The following is a 13,568-nucleotide window of genomic DNA, read 5'->3' as shown; positions in this document are numbered from 1 at the left end:
CCAGTGCCTGATTGTGTGCCGTTTTTACTTTATGCCTGTCCACTGCTGTCTTTCTGTGTTCTTCCTTCTCTTTACTTAGGGCCTTTTTTATGTCTTCATTTTTCTTTTTCAGAGAATCATTTTCATCTTCGACCCCAGCCTTCATTTTCTTTTCAAAGGCCAGAGCCCTAATATTTCTCTGACATTTTTGTTTCATCTCCATTTGCTGGGCCGTTTTTTCGTTGATGGTCTTCCCCATTTGAGCTTTCTCATCTGTTAAATCTTTCACCGTTTTGCCTATTAATTTGTTTTGGTCCTGCAGCTTTGCATTATGCGTCAAAAGGCCCTCGATCCAAAACTTCGAGGATTTATGTTCCTCCTCACGTTCTTTGACTGCATTGATGCTCACACTTTTACCAATTTCCATTTTCTTCTCAAGCTTTGCAATATATTTATCATAAATGCCTATGACGATTTTTAACTTTGTTTCTGCAGCATATGCTTTGTCTGTGAGTTTTGATGTATTTTCGTCATAAAATTGCTGCATCCGATTTTTCTCCTCTTTGTGGCGTTTCACCAGTAAGTCGACGACTTGGCTGTTGTGAAACTGCTGACGCGCAACTTTTTCTTTTTCCGTTTCCAGCAATGCTTGCAGCACTTCAACATCTTCTTCATGTTTCCTATTAAGTTCAGCCAGTGTTTTCTCCGTCTCTGCGCGGAACTTTATGAGAGCTTCGTTGTCATCTTTTCTCGAGTCCAACCTGTCTGAGATACTGGTCCTGTCGTCCACAACAGAAGACAGCATCTCATTATTCTGCCAAAGTTCTTTGTTTTCTTTAGTTAGATCCTCGATCCGTTTGTTCTTGATTGTGTCCTGTTTTTTGAAGTAGTCAAGCTCAGTTTTAAGCTTTTCAACTTCATCAATCATTGGCTGCAGTCTTTGGTCGAACTGTCTGGCATATGTTTCTTTTTCTTTTTCACTTTTTTTAACCATTGCTTTCAAGAAATTAACATTTCTGTCTTTGTTAGGTTTCGAAGTCATTTCTGCTTTTTTATGTGCTGTATCACTCCAACAAAACGATAGCTCAATGAATTCCCTTTGACAGCTTTCCTCTATTTATAGACTTGAACATCAAAGGATGAAACGACTGTCACTATGACATCACCACGTTCTGTGACGTAATGTCATTAAACGGCACCACGTTCTGTGGTAATAGGGCTTTGGAGCGTGATGTCACGGGGGTGGGCGTGGAAAGGATTTTGGGGGTCTAAACAAAGTGTGTCTTTTTTTTTTTTAAACTTTATTTATCAAACAATGAGTATACAATATACGAACAGATGAAGTATACAAAACAACAGAACATGAACACAAAAAGCCAAGGGTAAAAGAAAAAGGTAACAATTATAAGAATACACGCAAAAATTCACATACATATATTGTTTTGAGAGCCTTTTTGTTGCTGGAGTCTGATATTGATTGTATGTACATTTCCACATCCTTAAAATAATGACAGAAATATGGTGTTTTGTTAGTAAACTTACATTTATGGATCAAAAATTTAGCTAAAAGTATTAAGAAATTTATCATAAAAAAATTTTTCTCATACTTCTTGGGGAACTTAAAGAAACAGAATAAAACATTTTCCCATCGTAAAGAAAACTCCCTTAAAATATGGACAATAACAAACCTGCTAAATTCCTTCCAGAATCTCTGTGTAAAAGAACAGTACCAAAAAAGATGTGTCACAGTTTCTGGATGATCCCCACAGAAAGTACAATTAGTATTTATATCCCTTTTAAATTTGACCATGTAGTGACTGGCTGGATAACATTTATGTAGAATTTTAAAAGAGACTTATTTCACCTTATTTACAATCAAATATTTATGGGGGACCACCCAGACTGTCTTCCACTTGATATCTGGAACATATCGGTTCCAATAAGATGTTATATGTGGGAGAGAGACGATATCTTCTTGGAATAAACTACGTATTCTCTTATTGCTGTTACCAAGTTCCTATGAAAAGCAGATTTTTCCTATTGGTGACTCAGCTGGATCGGGGAGAGTGACTGAGGTAGATATTGAGCTGTCAGTGTTTTTATATAACATTAAAGTCCCTGAGGGTATGGCACCAAGCACCATTGAGAATTCCTGAACACTGATTGGAAAATTATATAGTGCAATAAAGTCGTTGTAAGTAAGTAGTTGTCCCTCTTTATTAACCAGCTGAGCCACCAATAGGATCCCATTTTGGAGCCAAGTTTCCAGGAAAAGTGATTTATTTTTCTATAAAATATCTCTGTTGTTCCAGATAAGGTATTTGTGAGGTGAGAAGTTGTGTTTATAAATGAGGGTCCACGCTAAGAGGACCTGCTTATGGAAGGATGAAAGCTTTACAGGGAGTTTCTCACCATTGTAATTACAATTTAAAATAAAATTAAAGCCACCAAAATGAGAGAAAATATAATATGGTATAAAGTTCCAGATAGAGGTAGTTTTTAAGAAAATGTTTAGCCCAATTAATTTTGAAAGTGTTATTTAAAGTAGAAAAGTCTAAGACGTTAAGCCCACCTGATTTGTACTTATTCATCACAACAGTTTTTCTAATATAATGCGTACGGTTTTTCCATATAAAATTAAAGAGCATACGGTCAATATCTTTACTAATTTTCTTATCCAGATGTAAGGAGAGAGCAGCATATGTTAATTGGGATATCCCTTCTGCTTTAGTAATTAACACTCTACCTTTCAAAGACAAGTCCCTTTGCAGCCACTGGTTGAACTTTTTTAGGGTTTTCTGTATAATTGGAGTGAAGTTTGAAGAGCATCTTGATTTTTGGTCTTTGGATATTAACAGTCCCAAGTATGTGACTTCTTGTTTAACAGAGATATTACAGATAGTATTTGCAGGGCAGTCTTTAATTGCTAGTAACTCACACTTTTTTAGATTTAGGCATAAACCAGAGGCCTCAGAGAAATCACTAATCACAGTAAGGGCTGCAGGGATTTGGTTTGCATTCTTCAAGAAGAGTGTGGTGTCATTGGCTAACTGGCTGATGACGAGCTCCTTATCAGCTATGGTGATTCCTTGTACAACACTGTTTGAACTATTAGTTGCAAGAATTTGTGTACAAAGTAAAAATAAATATGGTGAAATAGGACATCCTTGGCGAATAGCACGTTTCAGGTCAAATCTCGGGGTGGAGCCGTTAATTATTTTAATAGAACTATTGCCATTGGCTTATCATTTTAACTGTAACACTGTTCAATCTCAACTTTGCACCTACCGTTTTCATCATTTATGTCACAAGCATTTGTAAGTGCAATTTGTTTGGAGGCACAATCGTCTAATTTTTGTGTGTGTGACAACATTTCTGCATCTCAAGAACGGTTTAGTTTGGACTACTTGCACAATTTTGCGCTTTAAACTGACCTGCAATTTCGTTTGACTAAAAACTTCACAGCAGACATTTGCCCAAATTTCTGGAAGCTTTCTGGGGTGAACACAGCCTCTCATCAGTTTAATATATGAAGTGCCAGATCTTTATTGCATGTCCACATCTCCACTCATGTGACTGAGGCCTGGTATCAGCTTGGCATCCTTTCATCTCTCTAGCCTTTTAGTTAATTATGCCTTACTAAAAACATGTACAACAGAGAGCACAATCTGTGATTAGGTATTGAAACAGCTGTTTACTCCCCAGATGTTTGTGTCCTCAAAGAAATTCCATTTTGATTTATGTGAATGTATTGTGCAGGTACTTTCTCTGCTTCGCCCTCATTGCTTGCTTTATCTGAGAACATAATCTGCCTTCTTTTAGCTTGGGGTAGGCCTCACTTTATGTTTTAAATTAAAAAGCTTGAAGACAAAGTGAACTCTGGACAAGCGTGCGGCCTACCTGAAGCCCAGGTGGGCTTGTTGATAATCACATTTTCACACTCATCTCGGGGCACATCCATGGTGTTCTGGTGCCAGCCTGTCCCCTCTGTTTTTGTGGGGGTTTTCCCCACATACGAAAATGGCCGCTTCTGCCTGGAGGGAGTTTTTTATTTTTGCTTTGCAGCTGCACAGGATCTGTTTTAAACACTTCTATTTTAGGCAATTTTATAATATTTTAGACGACAGCACATAAAACACTGTTTGCTTGGACTGAAAACTGACTCACAAACAGGTTAGAGGCTCCACCCATAGAAGACCTGCAGGGAAAGATTTAATTAAAGATGCATCAACAACTATAACAAAAAAAGAATCCTATTAGACATGATTTTAAAAAAACAAAACAGTTATAGTCCCTGTTTACAACACCACACAGGTTGGAAACTAATTCTTGCAAAAATAATGCTTTCTACACAATTGCCCCAAGGGATCAATAAACTATTCTGATTCTGAAAGTCCAGATCACAATCCACACAACGGTGTATTCTTGGTATCCTTGGGAAATGTGTTGGATAGGTCTCAAATGTGGCCGGAACTCACATCTACATCAGAAGTCACATGAGATGATAAACCGTACCTTGATTTGATTTATAAATCGGAGTGTTATGGTCAGACGAAGCAAAGATTGACCTGTTTGGCCACAATGACAAGAGGTAAGTTCAGGGCAGTAATGTTGAGTCTTTAAAACTTAGTAACAGTGTTAACCAGGGTGGTAGCATCAATAGCTACAAAAAGCATCTGGTTGAAGTACAACTTACTAAAGGACATTTAACCAAATATTACTGGGGGTGTATGTATATATTTGGGCCTATATATACTTTTGACCCTGTGTGGATTAGAGAAAATCCAAAATAAAGAAGTCTTTTTTTAAAAGTCATTAAAGATGTACGCTGTATAATCATCCCTTGAAAAAAACGTTACATTAAAATCGTTTATAATTATATTTATAAAGCACAAATTTTAACTTGCAACAGCCTTAGAGGTACATACGTTTGACCTCGTGTAACCTTGGATTAGAGAAAGTTCAAAACCAGTTCAAACTTGTTTACCTAATTTTTGTTCATTTTAAAGAAATTAAAAATGTGTGCTGTACAATCATTTCACCCAGGACAATTCAAAGAGATCATGAAATTAAAGTCCATAGTGAGTCCCTGTAAACTTCTGACCTCAGCTGTATTTATTCACACTCAGGATGTCTGCATGACTCTGAGTCAACTTCCTGTGTTTGTGATGCAATTTCCATTCTGAACTTCTGAAGGGCAGCACGGTGGCACGGTGGTTAGCACTGTTGCCGCACAGCAAGAATGTCCTGAGTTCAATTCCAACATCAGGCCGGGGTCTTTCTGTGTGGAGTTTGCATGTTCTCCCCGTGTCTGCGTGGGTTCCCTCCGGGTACTCCGGCTTCCTCCCACCGTCCAAAGACATGAAGCTTGTGGGGATAGGTTAATTGGATAACCCAAATTGTCACTAGGTGTGAATGTGCAAATGTATGTGAGTGCGAATGGTTGTTTGTCCTTGTGTGTTAGCCTTGCGACAGACTGGCGACCTGTCCAGGGTGTACCCCGCCTCTCGCCCTATGACAGCTGGGATAGGCTCCAGCGCCCCCCGCGACCCTGAAAAGGATAAGCGGAAGTGAATGGATGGATGGATGGACTTCTGAAGAATATGAACCTGACAAATACCCTACAATTTGTAATAAATAATAAAAAATAAAGTAAACTAAGAATTTTTAAATAATTAAAAAGAAAAACTGAAATGAGATGTAGAGCACACTTCTAATGGATCATGTAGCAATGAAGAAGATAGCAGCTGATTAAATAGGCACTAGTGGTTTAAAAAGACCTCTAAATATAAATGTAAAGCATTAATATAGCAAATTATCAAATTATGAGCTTTACGAGAAATAATAGCTTATTTCCTTATTTGTTAATCATTTGAAAGAGCGCATTTTGTTAAGTGCATACTCCAGATCAGACGGTGGCGCTAAAGCGACCAAAAGCTGTTTTTCTAACCGTCAATAAAGACAAAACAGAAGGAAGAAGATCAGCTAAAAGAAGAGGAGACACATTGACACATTACTGCTGCTCTGCTCAGCAGCTCGGCTCAGGTGAGACCTGTAAAAAACAGAACTACAAACCAACACTTGTTAGTATTTGCTAGAGATGCTAGCTGTTGTTAGCTTTAGCCTCAGTAGCCGTTATTTTGACACTGCCTGCGCAGAACAAGCTAGTGCTAAACCCAGTGTGTGCATGTGCAAGGTGTTCACCTGGCATACTGAACTGTACTTTTTAACCATGCGAATATTAATGTGCTAAGTGATGCATGTATTTAGTTAACATTTGCTTAATAAGATTGTCCGAAGTCTGGTGATATCAAGTTATTGGTTGTTGCTAGCAGGTGGGGCTTAAGTGGTTAAGAAGATAAAGGAAGATCCATAACTCCTACTGTTCTTATTACAATGAATTACCATTTAATTCCCCCGCTTTTTTGGCTGTATGTGTGTTTATTATTGTCATGTTGGTAGTTGCATTCAGATGGACTTTAAAGGTACAGTAAATAATTTCTTATAAGGTATTTACTGATTATTTTTTACCTGCAGGTAGCTGGTGATTGCCAAGTAATGGAGCGTGTGATGGGAGGAGGAATGCTACCGGTGGTTTTAACCGGTTTGGGAGTCGTATTGTTGTACCGGATACTTGTACGTCTCAGAAAAGGGGCTTCAGTCCAAGGTGCTGTAGTGGTCATAACTGGGGCCAGCTCTGGACTCGGGAAAGGTCAGCCTCCATTCATTCATTTCAGCTTACATGTGCAAACTCTCTAAACCATACTGCTTTAGTGCTAGTAGGCTTTTATTTAGATAATGTGCAATCTCATTCTTCAGTGTTGTTGTGCAGATGCCAACATGTAGTTGTAGTTCTTTATCAGATTTGGACATTGTACTGCCCGTTGGTTGTCTCGGACCAGTCTGCGTGCGATCAATGGGAAATTAGGATTTAAACATATATACGTATACATGAATCATTTTGTCCCATTTCAGACACCAAACACTCTTTGATAAATTCCTGGTCAGAGAGTGGATTCCTGATTTTTGTAGGAAACCACATTACAAATTTGTCACTTCTATTTTGAACATGAATGCTATTTTTTTACTTTACAAACACATGTTTGTGAGCGAATGCATCTCCTCTGTAAGTGTGCCTGATCTTTTGTTTCTGAGAGTTTCTAGCCCCGAAAGATGTCAGCTGACCTTTAAAAACAGGAAAGATTGATACGGAGTGTAGAGTTTTTAACAGGACGTAGACTTCTCAATATTTAATTACTGAAGTCAGAGGTAAAGCCATGTGTTTAGTTTGTGGAGAGCAGAGTGCTCTGTTTATGGATTACAGATTGAATCCCCTTTGTGAGACTAAACAGAGAGAGAAAAGAGCTGGACTGTTGCTAGCAAATCTGCGAAAAGCAACAGGACTTTTCACTAAGCCTCACACATCCAGGGATGGAGCAGGCAAGACCAGCTTTGTGATTTCAAACAAGCCATCCTCTGAGGAGTTTATCAAAGAGTGCTTGGTGGCTGTGGATGACAGTTGTGATGACCCAGCCCTGTTAATGAATTTTTTACATGGGACAACGAAAAGAGTTTAGCAGCCACAGGCTCAGTAAAAGGGACTACCAAGGTTTGTTTGTTTGTAAACAACTTACACCTGTCAAAATCTGACAGGGAAAAATGTGGGACTTTTAAAGCAGATGCAAGATAAAGTGACTGAAATGAAGCCAGAAGTAAAATTGCTTTTTTTTCCCGCTGAATCGTACAGCAGAAGGTGTTGTGCAAGTCAGTGAACCATGCTGTTGGTGTTGTAACTAAAACCGTTAACTTCAGTTTGTTGCACTGTTGATTCACTGGATGCACTTGTAGAAACTCAAGACGGACTAGATTCCTGTAGCTGAGCAAGAAAAAATAATTAAAAATAGCAATAGCACTTATTTTAAAATAAAGTTAAGTCTTTTAAATTTTGCAAAAATATGGACATTTTGTGCACAATTGTTTTGGGGAATGTTTATTATATCATGATAAAAATGTTAGCAGTTTTCTTCTATGCTTATTTCAGTTTTATAAAGTGCTCCTGGTAAGAATTAAAGAGATACTGAGCAGATTTGAGTTCAGCTTAGTGGTGTGGCTCTCTGCACCCACCCCTGTTTTATGCTCACTAATCTACAACGAGAATTCTGCATTGTAGAGTCTGCGCGGGTCTTCCACGCTGCAGGTGCACGGCTTGTGTGGACGTGACGCAGCTCGCCTGCAGCAGGTGGTCCAAGAACTAACAGCGAGTTCAGCAAACACACAGAAACTGGTATGTATATACACACAAAGGAGTAACACAATAAAGTCTGGTCTGTCTGAACTATAGCTTAGCCTCTAAGGATCCATTTGTAAAGAGTCGTTTTGTTTCGCTTTGGTTATCCACCAGATTCACACTCCCTGTACTGTTGTCTTCGACCTGGCTAAAACAGACACGGTGGAGAGAGCTGCAGAAGAGATCCTGAAATGTTACGGACAAGTGGACATCCTCATTAATAATGCTGGAATCAGTTACCTTGGCAATATACTAGAGACTCACATTTCAGTTCAGCGGGATGTTATGGAGACAAATTACTTCGGGCCCGTTGCTCTTACACAAGGTTTGTTTAATCTTGTTGGTTTCAGCGTACGGGATGTTTTCATTTATTTTGGCTTGTGGTTGAAAGAGCCGAGCTAAATGTGAAGTTAATAAGTCATTTATGTAGAGATTTGGGTGAAGATTATCATGAATATGAGTCAGCCCTCTCTCTTTCATTTCTTTCCTCTCTCCACAGCTCTCCTGCCTTCCATGGTTCGCCGGCACAGCGGCCATATTGTAGTGATTAGCAGCGTCCAGGGGAAGATAGCCATTCCTTACCGGTCAGCCTGTAAGTCGTCTTTGATTAATGCAAACAAACACAACATGAGTTTGCCAGCAGGAGGAGGGTAACTAAAGCAAGCCTCTGATTTGTCTCATGCTGGTCAGATGCTGCGTCCAAGCACGCCACCCAGGCCTACTTCGACTGCTTGCGGGCAGAGATGGAGCGCTACGGGATCCCAGTGACTGTGATCAGCCCCGGGTACATCTGAACCAACCTGTCGATCAATGCTGTCACAGGAGATGGATCCAAGTATGGAGGTGAGGCAGTGAGAGGATGGAACAAAAGAGTAACAGTAGCAAAAGCAGCATTTTTAAGAGTCAGCTGGTAACAGGTGATAAATCTCAGAGTTATTAAGGTGGTGTTGGAATGTGTGTGGATCTTTGATGCCAGCTGGGATTTTGTGTTTTCTTACTGATTTTTTTTTTTGACTACATAAGGAAAAGACTACAAGCCAAATGGATTTTTATAACTAAATAATAAAAGTAAGAAGCAACATAACCAGAGTAATTTATAAGTTATTGTAGGGTCTTTCTTACCTTACATTAAAAAGCACCTCGAGGCAACTGCTGTTGTGATTTGGTACTATATAAATAAAAGTAATTTGAATTAATTGAAGTAATCTGTACTCTCTTGTATCAATGATGCAACATGTCTCTTGTCTTTGCAACTACCGCTCAGTGTTGGACAGAACTACAGCTACGGGCTGGGACCCCAGGGACGTGGCGTGGGAAGTCCTAAAGGCTGTTCGTCAGCAAAGTAAAGACGTGGTTTTGGCCGGCCCTCTGCCCACTGCTGCAGTATACCTCCGCACACTCTGGCCTGCACTTTTCTTCAAGCTCATGTCCTCGCGCGCTCGAAAGGAGCAAAAACCTAAGGATAAGTGATGTTCGAGCTGGTGAGGTCTAGGACCTGAAATAAGCAAGACTTTGGAGGAAATGAGGAGATCTGTTTTATAACATCTGGGACAGAGCTGGAGTGGGTTTTTGTACTATTCATTGTTTAATGTCTAATTTACATGTTGATATTGTCTGTCATGTCTGAGAAACTTTTACCCTTCCCACCCAAAAACAACAAAAATTGTTGGCAAAAGCCTGCAGTATCACATTTTGCAGGCTGGTGAGAAGAGATGGTTTAATTTGAACTCCATAATTTGGGACTCCTGATGCAAACAGAACAGCTTAAATAAACCAAACTGTGGTAAAGGAATCATGTCTGATGTTTTGGCAGAATGTCTACCCACAACTGTGTCACTTACTCTCCTTTAAAATATCTACTGTGGTTACAAAGTCAACGTTTGCCAACAATTTCTCATTGAAAAATGGTGCAGCACCCGACCTGTTTCTGGGTCATATTTTCCATGCAGTATGCAGAGCACATCACTGAAAATGAGTCACTTCAGCACACGTACGTGCAGTCGAGTTTTTGTTTCCGGCTAATATTCTTTGTCACTTTAAAGTGTCGTCTGGATTGGAGCATGATTGTACTTTTATTGGGAGCAGCGAGGAATTCAGTGTGGAGTCTGTGCGGATAAACCACTCATCCATCTCTGGAGAAGCTGACAAACCTGTCAGAAACAAGCCCAAGGCCAAAGACCGAACTTTGTACAAGCTTGCATATGAACTGCTGTGTATCCCCCAAACACAGTGAATACAAGAAAACAGGCAGGTTTTTATAACTATCTTTATGCACAGAATAAAACACCTTTTACAAACTGAAAACAGTATTTTTTTTTCCTCCTTTCTTGGATGTCACCTTAAATTAAAACAGAAAAAACACTTGTCTCAGAAATATTAACAATAAATAGTCCAAATAATGATTTACATTATGTTACAAAAGCGCAGTGAATACTGGAATTTCCATTTGTACAAATACATCCTTCAATAGGATTCCTTATTAAGAATCATCTAGTGTGACAAGATCAAGCGTTTCCAAATGTTCACAAACTAACACCACAGGAGCGCTTACATTTGTTAGATCGTCTTACAATCTCGTTTGTGGAATGACAAAGAGGTCTAACAGTTTACACCAAACGGGTTCACACAGCTGCATAGAGATGATGCTGGTTGATCAAATTAAATGTGAAGGCAATGAGTCTGTACTGCATGAAAAATTCAGAGAAACGATGTCTGCTTCTGTAACATGCAAGAGCCACTCTTTAGTCATAGTGTTTTGTTAGCATCCACTAGTCAGAGGAAAGTAATTTGGGGGCATATAATAAAAAACAAAAATTAAAATAAATGGAGTCAACTATGGCTTTAGTGTTTCATTAAATTAACCGCTCGCTCTTATGGAGTGTATTTCTACTGGGAACTCAATAGTAGCCAGGACATTCATAATTCTAGTTTGTCAAACAAAATGAATGTGTGGCTGCAGCCAGCTCATTTGTTTGAACTAATTAGGACGGCAAGAAAGCAACAGAACTAAGGAAAGTAAATGAGCAACATTGTTAGATTTCCTTGTAATCGATGGCGTCGGCAAGAGAGCGCCCACCTGTTGTGTCAGCGTTACTGAAAACGACAGCAAAAGTAAACAAAGACACGCCCTCCTTGCTGTTGATCTGGCAGCTTCAGGTCTGGATAGGTCACCTTTTAAAACAGCGCAAGCCTGAATGTATGTTAACAGACAGGCACGCATCAGAGTGCTGCCGCTCACGCGCATCTTTTTGAGTTGTTCATCTCCCTTCATTAAAACCTTCCTGTGCAATTCACGCTCACATCTACAATACAGGAGGGAAATTCTCCCTATTGCAGCTTGCGAATGAGGAGCTGGGAAAGCGCCGAGTCAAAGGAAACGTTTTAATGTGAACGTTCCTCAAGGCTTTCATTCAGACGCAACAACCATGAAGAACAGTACATTACGCACATTATGCTGTTTGTGGCTATAAGCACTGTCAGCACAGACTCTTTAAAACATTCTGATTCAGTCTCCAAATACCACACGTGTGAAGAGGGCTTAAATATCTAAAAAGGTATTCCTGTTTATGCAACAAAATCCAATATTTGAACTTGCATCTCTGCACACAAAACTAATGAGAAATGAATGCAACAATAAAATAATTCCAATAACATTTTCAGCATCTGTGGAGCTACCCAAGTGGAGTCAACCAACAAGCTGCCATTTTTTATTTGTATTTGTTTGTTTTTTTTGTTTTGTTTTTTTTGTTTGTTTTTTTTTAAATGTGGGTTTGAGAAATGAAGAACCCGATTCCAAACACGTGTGACTACAACACAATCTGTAACACCTGAACTCATAAGAGATGAGGAACAAAAAGAAAAGAAAAAAGGAGGCCAACAGGAAAAATGAACTTCTACACATCACTTTGTTTTGTTCCACTTTTGCTACTGAACTATGCCAAGTATCTCTTTCTCACCGACATTACTTTTAATAAAAATCACAGTCCAGTGGCTGTTTGCCACCAGCTGATGATCTGAACTGCACATTTTGAGCGGTCAGCCTTACAGCCTTTAATACACACGCACACACAGATACATTCATGCACTCACACACCGAGAGCAGGAAGAGACATGAAAGATCAGATATTTTGTTCGGATATGGCATAGTATTTTCCTGTACATGAGGTTGTATCTTTGTAAACTCATTTGTTTTATCTAAAGTGTTTGTATTTAAAGGGAATTGTTCCTTAGAGAACAGTTCAGTGAAACCAACGCAACTCGCTTTTGAACAATGGTCACGGTTGACCACCTATTATTGCACTTTTACAAACAGGCCATGGATGGCTTTGAGGGGGGATGGGGTTGGCCTTTCTCCCCAGTCTTCTTTCTCCAAACAGGGAGAAGACAGAGAGGAAACCTCTCCTCTCCTCACTTACAGTACCTCTTGTCACCAACAACATGATGCTCTAGGTGAGCAAAGTTCTGCCTTGGTCTCTTTTTAGGAATGGCCTGCTTATCGACAGGTGTGAGAACCAGACGTGGTAAAAGTTGGGGTAATTTGCAGCTGCTGGCTGCAAATCGGTTTTGAATTTCTAGCAGTAGTCACTGCTTCCAAGTGTGGGCCCAGAAGTTTGTGTCTCTCTCTCCTGGAACTGTGGAAATGCCTGGAACTGGCTGTAGATTAGAGGTACAGATGACCATGGCTTGGTGGAGTCTTCCTCAGGGAGGTGGAATGGAGGGCTCAGTTACGGCGAGCTCCTGAGCCAGATCATTGAAGCGAGCGATGTAGTCTATGCTGCTCTCACTCATCATACAAGCAAGCTGAGAATCCATCTGCAAGCAACACCAAAGAGCTTTCAGACTGACAACAAGGGCAAATCCAAGAAGGAGAAAAAACCCCCAAAAAACAAGATTTTTCCAGACATCCCTCGAACAGTTTCATACTTTAGGTCAAGAGTGCAGGGGGGGAAAAGTTCATCACATCAATATCTGTCAATGAAATTAAATTATTTACTGAAAAAGCAGATGTGTTAGTCCAAACACAGGAGGCAACAGTCACCGGGCTCTATTCACCTCCCAGGCAGGTTTGGGCCCCATCCCAGGAAACAGGTTTAAGCTAACAAGTCTGCGTTTGTTAACCCTGAGATGAATCACTTAACACAATCTGAACTAAACCTGCTCACTGGCAGGTTATCTTTAACAAACTTAGAGCTTCTCTCTGCCTCATCCCCTCCTGCCACACCTGAACCAGCTAACTGACACTCCCGATTCATTTCTTCATAAAGTCGCTATCAAAGCACGCAAGAGAGCGAGAGAGAGCACT

The 13,568-nt window shown here is 39.8% G+C and overlaps 2 pseudogenes; one reads left to right on the top strand and one right to left on the bottom strand.

The window, feature by feature from the left end:
- The first annotated feature begins 6,309 nt into the window (after positions 1 to 6,309).
- Positions 6,310 to 10,570, top strand: LOC146546244 (peroxisomal reductase activating PPAR-gamma-like; annotated as a pseudogene).
- The window catches only part of LOC146546240 (protein cramped-like), a 51,309-nt pseudogene continuing 48,259 nt past the window's right edge, over positions 10,519 to 13,568 (bottom strand).

Source organism: Mchenga conophoros, linkage group LG23 (assembly GCF_057382185.1).
Source record: "Mchenga conophoros isolate Kocher_MC1m ecotype Shallow Benthic linkage group LG23, M_conophoros_male_GT1.1, whole genome shotgun sequence".
Taxonomy (NCBI): Eukaryota; Metazoa; Chordata; class Actinopteri; order Cichliformes; family Cichlidae; genus Mchenga; species Mchenga conophoros.
This window is presented reverse-complemented; position numbering and strand designations above follow the sequence as displayed.